Source organism: Carassius auratus, chromosome 37, assembly GCF_003368295.1.
Source record: "Carassius auratus strain Wakin chromosome 37, ASM336829v1, whole genome shotgun sequence".
Classification (NCBI taxonomy): Eukaryota; Metazoa; Chordata; class Actinopteri; order Cypriniformes; family Cyprinidae; genus Carassius; species Carassius auratus.
Window position 1 is genome coordinate 4,749,548 of NC_039279.1, and position 15,480 is coordinate 4,765,027.

Genomic DNA, 15,480 nt, shown 5'->3' on the forward strand with positions numbered 1-15,480 from the left:
TTCTTAAAACAATTATTTTCCAAGGATTTGGAAATTGAGAATAAAATGGGGGGGAGGGTGGGCTGAGTGAATCCATAACATTATATTCATATTGCATGAACTATTCCTTTAAAACACAAGCTTTGTTGTCACAGACTGTGACGGTCACAGATTCAGTTCTGTTGCTGTTCTTTTGGATACGACCAGATTTGTTTAATGCAGGCTATGCTTGGTGACTTTGCTATAAACTGAAAAGGAAACAAAAGTAACTAGGACTCTTGGGTGCAGTGATGAGGTCTTACGGGAACTAAAAGAGACTGATTAGCTTTATCAGCTAAACACAGACCATTACACACAACAGCAACTCATTAAAACAATGTGTGAACAGTTAGAAAACTGGAAAACCGTTTTCAGAAGGTTATTCAGAGTTATCGGTTTCCTTCACGACTCCAGTTCCTCTCAACGCTGCAACACTGACAAACAGAAATTGCTATCTTGACCTCTGTGATTTCTCTGAGGATATTAAGTGCTCAAAAGAGGAAGTGATTAGAATATTACATTTTTTAAGCCTGATGTTCGCTACTAGTTAAGCAGTGCTGATGTGCATGGCTGAAAAAATATTCCAGTTTGTGGGCATGATTACACTGACCTTCAGTTATTTTACAAAAGACAATGTTTACTTTTTTCACATTTCAGAGAATCTAGGAAGTTTTACTTGCACTGGTTTCAATGGACTCCTTTGAAAGACAATTACCGGTGTAATCTGCGGTTACTCTTTCTTGTTGACTCACAGAACTTTCCAAAACAGCTCAACAGATGGCTACGATACAAAAACAAGCACATGGAGATGTTGAGCAAGAATAATAAAACTGTGTGAAACAGAGGTGGGTGTGCGTCCAACTCAAACTACCGTACCATTTATATAGAGTTTACATCTCCTCCAGCTTATTTTCTACCCCATAATCATGTTGTCCCTTTTTTGTTAAATGCAGCTTTTGTTCAGTACGTTTAATTAAAAGTACAGAAAAGTTTGGACTCAGATCTTCTCCATTATCTACAGCAGACCTGAATCAGATTAGTAGGCAGAGTGTCCTGGCACATGTAAAAAGCACAAGAGAAAGAGCCACAGTTAGTTTCTTTTTTTAAAACTATGATTTTAATATTTTGCTATTGCTTCTCAGTACAGAGTTTAGTCCAGCATATTTCAGTCAGTAAAACACTCTTTTGCTTAATTTCACACAAATCCTGTTCTATAGGATTCAAAGCAGACAAAAGAAATTATTGTTGGTGTTAATGAATAGAAATCATCAAATGTTAGTACAATCGGCAAGAAACGATTAATCAAATTATGTAACTAGAAATGGTTAATAGCTTACAATTTACATAAGAAGGCACAGAGGCAAAGCAACAATGACAAACCAAACATCCCAGCAAGTAGTATCCACTTTAAAACTTGCTCCGAGTGAGTCTGGAACCAAATTATATTGTTCATCGAATACGTTTTTCAATTTTCCATCACCTATGGAATTATATCAGCATGGGAAAAATATGTCTCTCATATCAATAATTTTTTTTTGTAATAAGGCATACTGTGCATATCTGGAAATGTGATTTAATGTTATTTCTCACATACAAAATATGATAGAAAAATACATTATAAAATGTTACAATGGTTATAAATAGGACTGTATATTTTCCAATGCAGAGAGCTGCTTGGGTTTGCAAAAAAACAAATTGACAACAAAAAATAAGTTTAAATGGAGAGTTGCAGTTCATTGGCATATACATTACATAAACACTCACTCACACAATCACCCATTAAACACACACTCACACACATATTGACACAGTCTATAGTAATACTGCATGGAAAGCAAACGCGAAACCAATAAAAACCAAACACACATTACCAAACATCTCCAGTTACTTGATCTGACAGGGTGAGAGATCCTTGTAAAAACAATTCCCATTCATTAAATGTATTTGCAGGAGTTTTCCTTTAGCAATTTCCAGGTTAACAATAAAACATAAAATGACATGCAACTGCATCACAACCTCAAATGTCTAAAAAGTATTGCATTTGCTCGGCATGAATACAACCAATGTTATTAGAAAAGGAGATGTATCTTCTTAAAATCCAGTTATGGTAACCAAATAATAAAATGTACTTATAATCTGTTAATACACTTTTAGTTTTGTTGTTCCTCAGCACTGAAATGGTCTGACATTTTAACTGGAAGCCCAACTGAAGGAAATTTATTCAGTCATTTCAATAAAACTGAAAATCATTTGCATAGCAAGGTATGGATAAATGTGACATGTCTGCACGCTTCTTTAGCACACTTCAGTTTTTCAAAAGGAATAAAATGAGTTCTGTACTAATTAAGCCCAAACCTTTATAATATTCATCCTGGTGAACTGAATAAATGCTCTTTGAGATATAAGCAGAGGGAAAAATATGGGAATACTGACAAGTGTTAAGTTTTATATTGAGGAGGCTTCATTGCTGTGTAACAGATGTAGTGATGGATCCCTAAACATACTAGGGAGCTCGTACACATACTGTACATTATCAAATACAAACGGATTGTGAGCATAAATGACTCAAGATGTTAACTAATGTAGTGCGATAAGTGGGTAAAAATCATTATTTGTAAGGAAAAATTCTAAAATGCACATTTCAAAAACTTAGTTTTTGAGTTTAACCTTGTTTTCATGAATAGAGAGGAATTGAACAGAAATACCTGATATGTTGGCATATAACACATTGATGGACATTCATACTTGTTCCTAACTGATGATATTGTGTAAAATAAGGCACTAGTTTTTTTTTTTTTAAAGACACCATTTTGGTCTCTAAAATTAGTCGTAAGGAAATAAACATTGTTTGTTCATCACATTTTGACAATACTGCTTTGTTTTTTTAATACAAAAAGGATCACCTAAAAAAAATATAAATTCATTTCCTGCGCAGCACCCTCGTATTAAAAAGGTATTAATTGACGATGAGTGTTTGTACACTTGCTCATGTGTCTGGATGCTTTTCGACAGTTCTCTGAAGAAAACGCTGGTAGGCAAGCATGGCTTTTAAATCCCTTATGGACATCTGGACCTATAAATCAGTTTTAAAATAAACTGCTGTTTTGCTTTTTTGTTTGTTTTTACAAACTCTTCAGGATGGTACTAGAATTGCAGTGCACAAACATGGAGAGTTATATAGAACATTATGCTTAATGTTTAGAAACCAATAAAGAATTGTGTTTATTTAGTGTGTGCATGTGAAAAACTAAAAGTAGGATTTTTGCGTTATTGCTTTATGACACTTCAGTGCAGGCCGGGAAGCCCAGGTCACCTGACCAAGGAGGTCCTCAGTTTGAGAAGGGGAGCGATTCTGTTCTGGAGGTGGTGGCGTGGGGCCATCACGACTTCTCGGCTGTGTTAAGCGAATTAAAGCTGCTTCTGGGCTCACCAGCAGGCCGCCAAAACATAGAAGCGAAGGACGAGAGCCAGAGAACTGGTCAGCAGGCAGGCAATGGTCAGGTCATCATTGGGTGAAGAGTTCAGAGGGTCATTGGTTAGTTGCCGGTGGCGGCTGGGTTGTTAGAGAAAAAAAAAAAAATGGACAGACAGGGGAAAAGAAAAAAAGAAAATAAAAGGACATAAAGAGGACAAAAAAAGATAGAGAAGGAGATTAGTTTCAGCTAGTGACGGTTGGATGACAATATGACATTACTAATTACAGCTACTGTAAGAGAAAACTGCTCAACGTTAACACAGCAAAATCATGAAGGCCTCATGATTTCACTCCAGAACCCATCTCCCAGGTGAAAATGGTTAAAGAAGCAAAGAGGCAAATCAATTATAGAGGCATTATGAATCAAACTAACAGCACTTAATGGTTAGTAGCAGTCAGTAGAGTTTGGGTATTTGGAAAAACTGACGGCAAAAGGGCATCAATCCTGGATTAAAAGATACTAATATAATCAAGGAACGATCTTCTGACTGCTATTAAGCATTCGAGTGCTGCTTCGATACAAAGCCACAAAGCTGCTAGTGATGATATGGATTCATGAGTAGTTACAGAGATGTGACAAGAGAAGTAAAACCAGAGAGTCACAGGCTAAATCAAAAGATTTCTAGACAGTACAAAACGGTTGGTGGTTTTTTAACTCAAGTTTTATTGCCTTTAAAACTGGACTATTTACAAAAAAATACAGAACGCTAATCCAACAGAATGATACTAAAGCATATAGGCTGAAATTGTAGGGCTAAAATAACACTGGAAACACAAGAAAACAATTAGAAAGACAAATCTACTTGTTTCTCAAGACTATAACTTATGAGACAGTATATCAAGACTGTCATAGGTACGACTCCCTAAAAACAAAGTGTACCCCTTCTGGAAAAATAACATGGTATTGTTCTCTAACATGTTTACTAGTATAATTTCCCTATTCATTTACAAATACAATAGAATTTCATAAATGTTCTTGCTTTATAGTTAAACATATAGCTTTCATAAACTCATCTTAAAAAGATCACACAAAATAACTATGTTCTTTTCCATACATTTGAGAGAGAGAGAGAGAGAGAAAAAAAAGAAGCTTACTGCAAAACAAGAAACAAACAAACCAAAAATGGAATATTTCTTCAGTTCATCTGTTGTTCTTGTGCTAACAGGCGCCACAGTGTGTGACCGTCCTGCGTTGATAAACATCTCATGAGGTTTTGCCGTTTCTTTGCTCTGTCTGAGTATCGCAGACTATGAGCTGGTGATTTAAAATCTTCAGTGCAAAATATTTGTGCCATATTTTTATGATGAGGAATTTCTTGAATGGGGAGTTTAAGGGATCATAAGCACTCCGAATCCTCTTTATAATGCTCTGATATTGCACCGAGCGGAAGTAACCGTTTTTTTATGTGCAGTGCATATGATGACTTACACTCTCAAACAAGTCCTAACCTTCATAACCGTCCAGTCTATCTAATGTGACACCGTCCAAGCCTGGTGCTTGGGATATTTCATTCAATGCCTTTCCTTTAAAAGCATTTTCCCTTGCTCAGGAATCTTTCCGTGGCTGTGGTCAGTAAGCCAGACAAGATAGATTCGACATTTTGTGCAATTTCACAATTGTTATGCATTAAACTGGTCAGTTGTATTGGTCTATTAAATTATGATAATTATGTTAAAGTCTTACGGGTGTGAAATTAACTTATATTGATCAGTAGATTCTCACGTTTACAGTTTTTTCAGGAGTCATAGTTATTAAATATGTACAGTTTTGGCACATTTGTGTATTTGTAATAAGAGTTTAAATCAGCTTCATTATAGCAGACTTTAGAAGCTGGTGCTGTAATTCCCTTAGATCCAGTTTATTTCCATTAAAGGCATATGAAATATTTTGTCATGTATATGCTCAATGACCCTAGCCAAATCCTTACTTTTAACCTAAACGACAACTATCAACTGATCTATGGATAAAAACTGCAGTAAAAAGGTATAAATATGTAACATGAGAAAAGATTGCAGACAGTACAATCACTCAGGAATGAATTATGAAAGTAAAATCAGAATTTTGCAGAAGTTCTTCTGAAATTAGAAACAGCTTATAACAGGCCTGAAATAATATACAGTATTGCATTTTCTCAAAATGATTTAGTATACATCTGTATCATAAATTGGGGGAAACCAGCATTGCACCCATCTTCTAAACTTATGCTGGTCTGGACAGGTTGAACCATAAATAAGTTTTTTATTATATCAGATGAGACTGAAAAAAAAAAAAATCATATTTTCCTCCAAACCCTAAATCTTGTAGGTTGTTCCATTATTCAGAAAGTAAAAACTCAAAACTGTTTCTTTGAAAGCTGCCGAAACACTGTTTCAATGGATCAGAATAAGAAAGTAGATTTACATGGGACACTAATGTACTTAAGTGACATTAAATTATCTGAAAACAATCTAAAACTTAGAAAGGATATCAAAGGAATGACGAATGAAGGAATCAACAGAAGCAAACAAACAGGTGAGCTCCATTACCCTTCATTGACTATGAGCGTGAAGGCCATCATTACATCATCAGTGTAATGGAGCACAGTGGACAGTCAATTTTGCTCCATAAAGGTTCTCCAAAGTGGTTCTAACACTATCACACTAGCTGTTTTTCATCTACATACGTCCACTAAGCTTTAGGTCATACTTGTCTCAAAATACAATGCATTTTAAGTGCTGAAGTTATCAGATTATATTAATAGTCTGTTCCAAAACCTGGTGAACTGCCTATAGAGGCATGTTTAAAATGTACACTTCATCCAGTGTGTTCTATGTATCTTCATGCTAATTAGTTTAGCAACATGCTAACCTCAAACTGGAATTTAAGTTGGGTCTCCTGTTCCCTCCCTCAGAGCGCCATTTACGTTCTGTGTTGGTTATGTAGAGTGTACATTAAAAGTTCCATGGTAGTTTGGATGCTGTCTTAGCAACTCACTAGATGAACACCACTTAAATCTCAGAGCTTGGAATGTTGTCATCACAGGTTTTTTAAAACCTACTGTTTAATGTTAAAACCTACTGCAACCTCCTTTTTTTAAACAGTATTCTATTTTTTAACCTTTGCTTTATTGACCCCGAGAACATTCTCAAAATATAAATCAAGTAAGCTGAAAACACCTACAGTTTCGATGCATTTCTAGGCTGGTAGGTTTAGTGTGTAAATGAACCCTGCACAGTATGACTGGCACGTACTATACTTGATAACAGCAACACTGAAATCTCAAATGATGCTTTTTTGTTTGGCAGGTTAGAAGTGACTAAAACATTTCCTCTCTTTGTATTGAGTGAGATGCAATGAAAAGCATACTAAAGAAGTACACACACACACACACACACACACACACAGAGCAGAGTTTGAACACTAGAGCTAAACTAACCTCGTTCTGCGGTCACTACCCTTTGGTAAGGATGGACGCGCATATCCTGCCTTCGTACTTTAGTAGTCACTGCACCTGCTCAAAGCGCAACATTGCCAATAAAACAAGAATTAACAGATTATTCATCAAAATACATTAAAACTACATTTCACACATTGTTTCACAATCAAGGCTTATAAGACCAAATTACAAGGCAAAATTGACCGTTTCTCCAGGGCCCTGTTATAGTGAAATCACATTACATGCTGTAGCCATTTCTCAATTTCTGCATTTCTATTAAACTTTCACTGACTAATTTATACATTACTATAGATTCCCTGTATTCCGCTCAACACACCAGATGCTTCAGATAATATGAATTCACTACAGGCTATTTCATGGAGGAAGATTTTCACAAGCATGTTATATTAGCAATAATACTGATCACTCTCTAAATATCTAAGATCCAGTTCCAAGTAAAAATAATAGAAATATTACAAGCTAAACAAATATAGATTACCTTTCAAACAGAGGAATGTAATAAGGCTTAATTATCAGTATTTACCTGAAAATATCAATTTTTAATCTATGTATAAGTCAACAGAACAGTTAAGACCAGTGTAAACATGAGTAGTTATGATGTTTAGTCTTTTGTTTCTTATAAAAATCAGTTTCTTCGTTTGCTCTTTTGTCTTTTTTTTTTGTTCCAAGGCAGCTGTAAAGCAAAGCATTTTTAACACTCGTATGGGCTGAGGACTGTGTTAAACCCCTGAGCATTACTAGCCTTTTGTCGGGAAAGCCATACCTACAAGGACAAGACAGAATGAAGGAGTTAGTCTAATTTAAATAATAACAAAACTAATATTTTGACTATATATGAGGAGTTCAGATGCAAAAGCCTCTAAATGCCATCTGAAATTTTCATCTAAAATTAGGATTTTTATCAAGTTTCTATATTTATGTTCAGTTATTTCACTTTAATAGCCTGGAAAAGGACCTGCACATTGCCACTAAAGTAAAATGACTCAACCTATGCATTAGGAGCTTAATAAAAATCCTAATTTTAGATGAAAATTTCAGATTTAGAGGCTTTTGCATCTGAACTCTTCATATATATATGTGTATGTGTGTGTGTGTTTTATAAGTATATATAACATTAAAAACAGAACACACATATACATACATTTTAATATTATATTTTTATATATTATAAAATAAGAAAGGAATATATTAACATTAATTAAAAAGAAATTATAATAATTTGTTATTATATATAATAATAATAAGTTAAATTAAATATAACATACTGCCAATCCCTAACTCCAAATCGTGTTAAATGCATAATCTGTACAAAACACCTTTAAAGACAACCAAATCATCAAAACTCTTACCTAAAACACCACTTGAGTCAATAGGATATTCAAGAATGGAGGTTGGTGCGAAGGTGTACTGGTAATCATAGGGTGCATAGATGATGCCTGACTCGGGGGTCTGGGGTAAGAGGGTGTGGTGGGGTGTGCCTGTGGGCATGATGGCAGAGGTCTGGATCTGTCGGATGAGTGGCATGAGGGTGGGTGCGCCGGGGGCAGGGGTACGCAGTGCCGCATGAGGCATCACCGGGGAGTGGCCGGTGATCATACGGGGAGCTTGTGCTGTGGCGGCCAGGGAGAAGGCTAAGGCTGCTAAAAAAAGACAAGATGCACAAGTGTAAATACACAAAGATGTGAGGGGAAGAGAAATTGAGGGGCTAATCAATCATTTCAAAAAGTAAACCAGCTGTCTATGCAATTATTTTCACACAAAAATAAACAATAAGTTTGCACTATGCACATGGATAGTGCTTGCATGGCCACAAAATAAATTATTGAAGTTTCTATTACAGTCTATTATAATCAATATTCAAGCATTCTTTTAATAAAGCTCACAAAAATGACTAAAACTGAAATGATCCACTAAGATCTACTAAGACTTTCTGTAATATATATGTTAAATTGCTTGGGTTGAACTAACTGAAGTTATAACAGGTTTAACATGCCTGGGTTTTAAACAAATCTCTAACCAGAATGTTTGACGAATATCAATATATCGCTGCAATTTTTTTCCAAGCTCTATAAACATAAAGCTAAAATTCACAAACAAGGCGAGTTGTGTGTAAAAGCCAAATAAACTCTTTTTTTTTTAAAAAGAGATAGAGAGTTTTATATAAAGAGATGGATATTTAAGGGGAAGAGAAAATGCACAGGTCGATGTTTGAAGATGTCATTCTTACGTGACTTGACATTGGCGTCTCTGTAAGTGCCGTTGAGAATGGCCAGCTCCATCAGCTGCATCTTTTTCAAGCTGTCTTCACCTTCGGCCTGTACACACACACACACACACACACACACACACACACACACACACATATATATATATATTTTAAGTTAAAGTTGTTAGTAATAACTTATCACTTATTAGCTTACTTAATAAAGCTCAACTTCACATTTTCTGCTAAAATGTTTGAGAAGGAGGCAGTGCAGTGGTGCAGGGAAGCTAATGTTTCACACTTGCTAACAGCTAGCAGATGATTCACTCTGCCACTGTTAAAACAAGCCTGGCCCAAAGAGCAGGAGGTTAAAGAAACAGATTGCATTACTCAACAGCGGGTGCTGAGATCAACGCCTCACAGCATTCTCCGTTTTGCAACAGCTCATTCTACAAGCGGTTTCCCCCTTATACAGTTCACTTCCCCTGAAGTGGACATAGTTTTGTCAGTTTGTGATGAAGTGGTTCATATAAACTGGTGGCTCTTAACTAAGGGGCTTAAACCCACAAGAGAGCCTCAGCAAACTTCCAGGGGACCTCAAGATGACAACTGTTTGATCCATTTAGTTTGTTCTGTTATTCCCAAAGATCCAGGATTCCCCAAGTCTTGGAAAAACAGGGATATGCAAATGAGGAAGCCTAAAGTCTTTTACAAGCATGATTTCTAGACCTCGAAAACTGTAAAAGTCTTAACATGTATGTATGTATTTTTTTTTTTTTTTTACTTACAATTAATTTAGTTATGAAAAGCTCTTGAAATATTACCAGAAAGTAATTTTGAGTAAAAGTGTTGTTGTTGTTTTTATCCAATAAAACAATGAACAATTGGAAAAGTAATGAAGCCTTTGGATATTATTGTGAACAGCAGGAGGCTGCATACTTTGCTGAGAGCTGCCAGCCAAATGCCTGACGCTAGTGCATATCAACCACGTAAAATACATTTAAAAATAATCAATTTAAACTTTAAATGAAGGATGAGTTGAATTTGACAACAACAGCTTAAAAATGTGAATTATTCTAGCGAAATCCCCTTCTCTCCCATTAGCTTTCAAGAGGAAAAGCAGTAGAAAAAAAGTGGAAAAGCCAAACCTTTTTAAAACTATATACTATAAATTATCTTTTCATAAACTGGCAATACAAGATGATTTAGTTTAGTCACCACTCATTTTAGGAAAGAAACAATGTTAGAAAGACTACCGATTATAGTCTCTGAGGGGAAGAATTGTTTTCTGAATATTTAGGGCATTGAGCTCAAAATCAGACACTACAAGAATGTTTTTCTACACTGGTGGTGAAACGATCAATGTTTTTATAAAATGAATATCGAGAAGAAAGAGTCTTCAGTGGCATCACAGCGCATGACATTGACTAGAACAGACCTGAATTAAAAATAAATGTCAAAACATTTTCTTCGGACAACATTCTATTACAAAAAGTTATTTCTCTGACCTTTTAATAAGTGGGCAATGACAAAGAAAAAGAGCTGAATACTCTTCCCTTGAATGGTTTGATGAAGACAAACACAATCGCAGTGGGTTTACCTTCAAGACGGGAGCTTCCTGGAGTAAACAGCGCTAAACTTTCTAAAGAGCTTATTCCCCATTCAGGACTCCATTGCAGAGAAAGAGCACAACTGTCAATCAAGGATCAGTGCATCCCAGAGGGTTACCATGGTAGCACCACAGGGAGTCCAGAAGCCCTCTCTCTTTGACAGAGCAGAAGGGATTACCATACACAATTACACAAATTTCCCAAATTCCATCCGCTACTAATTCTATTCTGCTTTTTTATGTTAAATAGCTGTTGTTCACAATATGAAATACCACAGAATCAAGAAAGTTTTTTCTTCATTGCGCACAAAACGACGTGTTATTTTAGTATATTTTTATATTCTATTACAGCATTTCTTACTATTTTTAATTCGCTTTTTTATTTTACATTTTAATTTTAATTTACATTTAAGTAACTTTATACATTTTTTTTTATATTTCTATATTTCAGCTTCAACTCAGTTGTAGTTGCCCAGGCAACATTTTTAAATATTAGTATTTCCCTCCAATATTTATATTTTATTTCAGCTTTAATTACTGTTTTAATAGCAGTTTTAGCTTTAGTTAATATTAACAACACTGATTCAAAATCCAAAATAGAAGAAAAAAAGTAGTATGCAACCTGTTTTCCGGGTATTCAACAAAGAATGAAAAATGTAGGGCTGTACTATATTTTATGCAACAGTAATTGACTTAATTATGTCTTTACTTGATGGAGAAAAAAAATAAAAAATAAAAAAGATAAGGAGGCTTGGTGATGTCATGCGAAAAAGCTAAATCAGGGCAAAGACCCCATATTAACAAATAGGTCCAATTTAGAATTCAGTCCTTGTTTAACTTTTAATAATTATATTTTAGTCTAAAATCCTACAAAAGTGAATTGTTCTTCTTGACATTTTACAGTATTCTCCCTAAATTAGATAACTCTGATGCAAGAATATTGCTAAATTTCTATGTCTGCCTTCATAGGTATATTATAATGAAAAACAAAAAAGAAAGAAATTGTAGAAAACACTAGAGAAAAAGAAAATTTCTCTCAAACCTCACGAGGCTTCTAATGGCACTTCCTCCTAACCTGCTGTCACTTCCTTTAGACCCAAAGGTTAATTGGCATTCAGCTCCGCATCCCAGAGCAATGGTGAGACTTTTTCTTTTGAGTCTTGACCCTTCAGTCCTGTGCTCCTCATTAATTTATAAGATAATTAAGCCTATTAAAAATTGCCTATGGTGCTCACCTTTGCACATCTGGGATCATGTGTGCTCAGGGGCTCCAAACTTATTCTCATGGAGGCAAACAACCCTGTTCTCTGCTTCCTGCTCACATCTACCTATCTGTGGATGCAGAGCGACTAGCAGGGAAGCAGAAGACCTGTTGAGCGCAGCTCTTTCAGTTAAGCATGTTCTCTTTAGAGTAAATACATTCATCAGTGACTAAGCAGAATTTCCATGAGTCTTGCTTGTTGAGGATAATCAATGTGAATTTGCCACTCAACATTTCTTTTAAAACCTCATCTTTGTATGAAGTCAGGAGAACAGAGAAACAAATGGCTCACCGCAGGGATTAGCAGTTTCTTGACCTCCTCGGCGGCTCTCTTGAGTTTGATCTCAGCACGGTTCTGAGAGTCTTCCACAGTGATGAGGACGTGCAGTTCTTCGTTCAGGTGTTCCCAGTTGGGCTTTCCTCTGTTTTGCTCTTCCTGTTCACAGAAAACATAAGACCTATTTAAAAACCAGGGCTCTGCACCAACTCAATTCCTGAATTTGAAGTAAAGCATCAAATAAAATACAAAATTGCAATTCAAATTTGAATACAAGTAAAAAAAATTAAGTGAAATGTATAGTCTTTTAGGTAAAAAAATTTTTAAAGTAGAAAAACAATTGTTAAGATAGACAGACAGTAAGATCAAGAACTACACTGATCAATAGATAGATAATGATAGATGGGTAGACAGAAAAACAATGACAGGCAGATAGATAGTATGATAGACAGAAGGATATAACAATAGACTGAAGATAGACAAGAAGATAGACAGAACTGACTGATAGACCGACCAATAAAATAAATAACAGAGAAAAACAGACAGTGTTAGAGTGAAAAACAGAATGACATACAGAACGATAGATAGATAGACAGACAGACAGACAGACAGACAGACAGATAGATAGATAGATAGATGAAATGATAGAACGATAGATAGATAGATAGATAGATAGATAGATAGATAGATAGATAGATAGATAGATAGATAGATAGATAGATAGATAGATAGATAGATAGATGAAATGATAGAACGATAGAACGATAGAACGATAGATAGATAGAGAGATAGAGAGATAGATAGATAGATAGATAGATAGATAGATAGATAGATAGATAGATAGATAGATGAAATGATAGAACGATAGATAGAATGATAGAACGATAGAACGATAGATAGATAGATAGATAGATAGATAGATAGATAGATAGATAGATAGATAGATAGATGAAATGATAGAATGATAGAATGATAGATAGATAGATAGATAGATAGATAGATAGATAGATAGATAGATGAAATGATAGATAGATAGATAGATAGATAGATAGATAGATAGATAGATAGATAGATAGATAGATAGATAGATAGATAGATAGAATGATAGATAGAATGATAGATAGATAGATAGATAGATAGATAGATAGATAGATAGATAGATAGATAGATAGATAGATGAAATGATAGAACGATAGAACGATAGAACGATAGAACGATAGATAGATAGATAGATAGATAGATAGATAGACAGACAGACAGATAGATAGATAGATAGATAGATAGATAGATAGATAGATAGATAGATAGATAGATAGATAGATAGATAGATAGATAGATAGATAGATAGATAGATAGATGGAACAATAGATGAAATGATAGAATGATTGATAGATAGATAGATAGATCCAGAGATAGATAGATAGATAGAACAACAGAACAATAGATAGAAAAATAGAATGATATAACAATAGATAGAAAGAATGACAGAACGACAGACAGACAGACAGACAACCCCAACTGTACAATTAATAAAAACCCAGGGGTGTTTTTGAGTCTATACAGGATTTTAAAATGACGAAAAGGCTAAAAATAAAGAGAGGAGACAGGAAATGACTGGTGAATGAATAAGAGGGGTGGGTGGGTTTGGGAAATTACTCTAACTTGAGTCTCTCACATAAGCGCCACTGGAAGACATGTAAAAGTATGTGTACAACCTACCAGGCCACATTTCCAAGAAAGTGTTTCTCAAAAGTATTTTCCAGGGACATTTTTAAGACTCTGGATCGATTGCCTATGAGCATTCAGATCACTTCCTGTGACTACATAGCGCATAGTTTCCATGGAAACTTTTCTAGACTCTTGGACACATGGACACCAAACACCAACAGACACGTAGCGACAGTTAGCTTGGAGACAAGTGACTGTCAATTTATCTCAGGGTTCAGACGGCCAACAGCAGTGACAAGCCGGTTGCCATAGAAATGGCCCAAGCATTGAGCCTTATTGAATGCATTGTCTCCTGCTGGGTTTTCATCACAGCGGGGCTTATGTTTACGACCTACAGAACAATCAATTACTGTGAACTCGTTCACTGCCTTCTGAGGATCCCGCTTCAAGCAATCGCAGACATCGCCTTGGCCTCAAGGGTAAAGTCTAAATGAGAGAAACAAAGACATAGACATCCCGGCCACATCCTTGACCGAGGACACCAGTCTCAGATCACAGTTGGTAGCGTTGTATTTGCTAATGAGTGGCTGCCTCCTCCTCAGAATAGAGTAATTATATGATCAAATATGTGCATCCGATAAGGCAGCAGTCTAGTGCACAGCTGGTTATGTGATAATAATACCTATAATTTTGACTCAGAAACAGTCTAAGCAACAGCACAATGCAGAGAGGTCTTCTTCTGGCCTACTTTTTATGTGGGTAGGCAAGTTTGAGCACAACACAGCAAAGTGTGAAAAAGTTGCTTGCATGATGTCCATAACTATAACAGCTATAGATCAACAGTGAATGTAAAAGGCCAATCTAACACAAGCTATAAATTACAAAAATATCACATCACCTGCATGATTTTAGCAAGCTTTCTCAGGATTTGTGCACTTAATGGCATATTTTGGTCTATATTTGAGTTTTATCTGAACTGACTTTCCCTGTTTCATCATGTGATATTATAAACATAGCAGTTTGCTATAGGAATAATTGACACACACAAAAAAAACATGTCACCATTTACTTAATGTCATGGGTTTTGAGATCATTATCACTTTCTTCCTTCTGTGGAATACAAAAGGAGTTATTATTAGGAGAACATCTAACATCTTAGAATGATGACCATGATATTTTCAGTGAATAAGAACTTAAATGTCAGTATGTATCTCACATGAAGTTATTAAATGGCTTGAAACATAGTATGGCTGTAACTTTTCTTATTTCTCTCTCTTCCTTGATTGTCATATATTTTACATGATTAATGCACAAGTTTCGCTCTGCTGTCACAGTAGTTTTTTCAGAAATTATGTTTGCAGAACACAGGTCTTGATGGTTTCAAAATCTAACACTCATTTTTGCATCTTCAAAAACACTCTACACGGATTTAATTTTGACATGCAATTATGACAAGAGTGTTTTGGAAAGCATAAGGCCTAGTGGCTGCTGTCAGAAAACAATGATGTTGAACTTGAGGAAACAGCTGAGGT

General features: G+C 35.4%; 1 pseudogene; it reads right to left on the reverse strand.

The window, feature by feature from the left end:
* Nucleotides 1-1,112: 1,112 nt before the first annotated feature.
* LOC113055933 (protein quaking-B-like) overlaps nt 1,113-15,480 on the reverse strand; it is a 32,737-nt pseudogene continuing 18,369 nt past the window's right edge.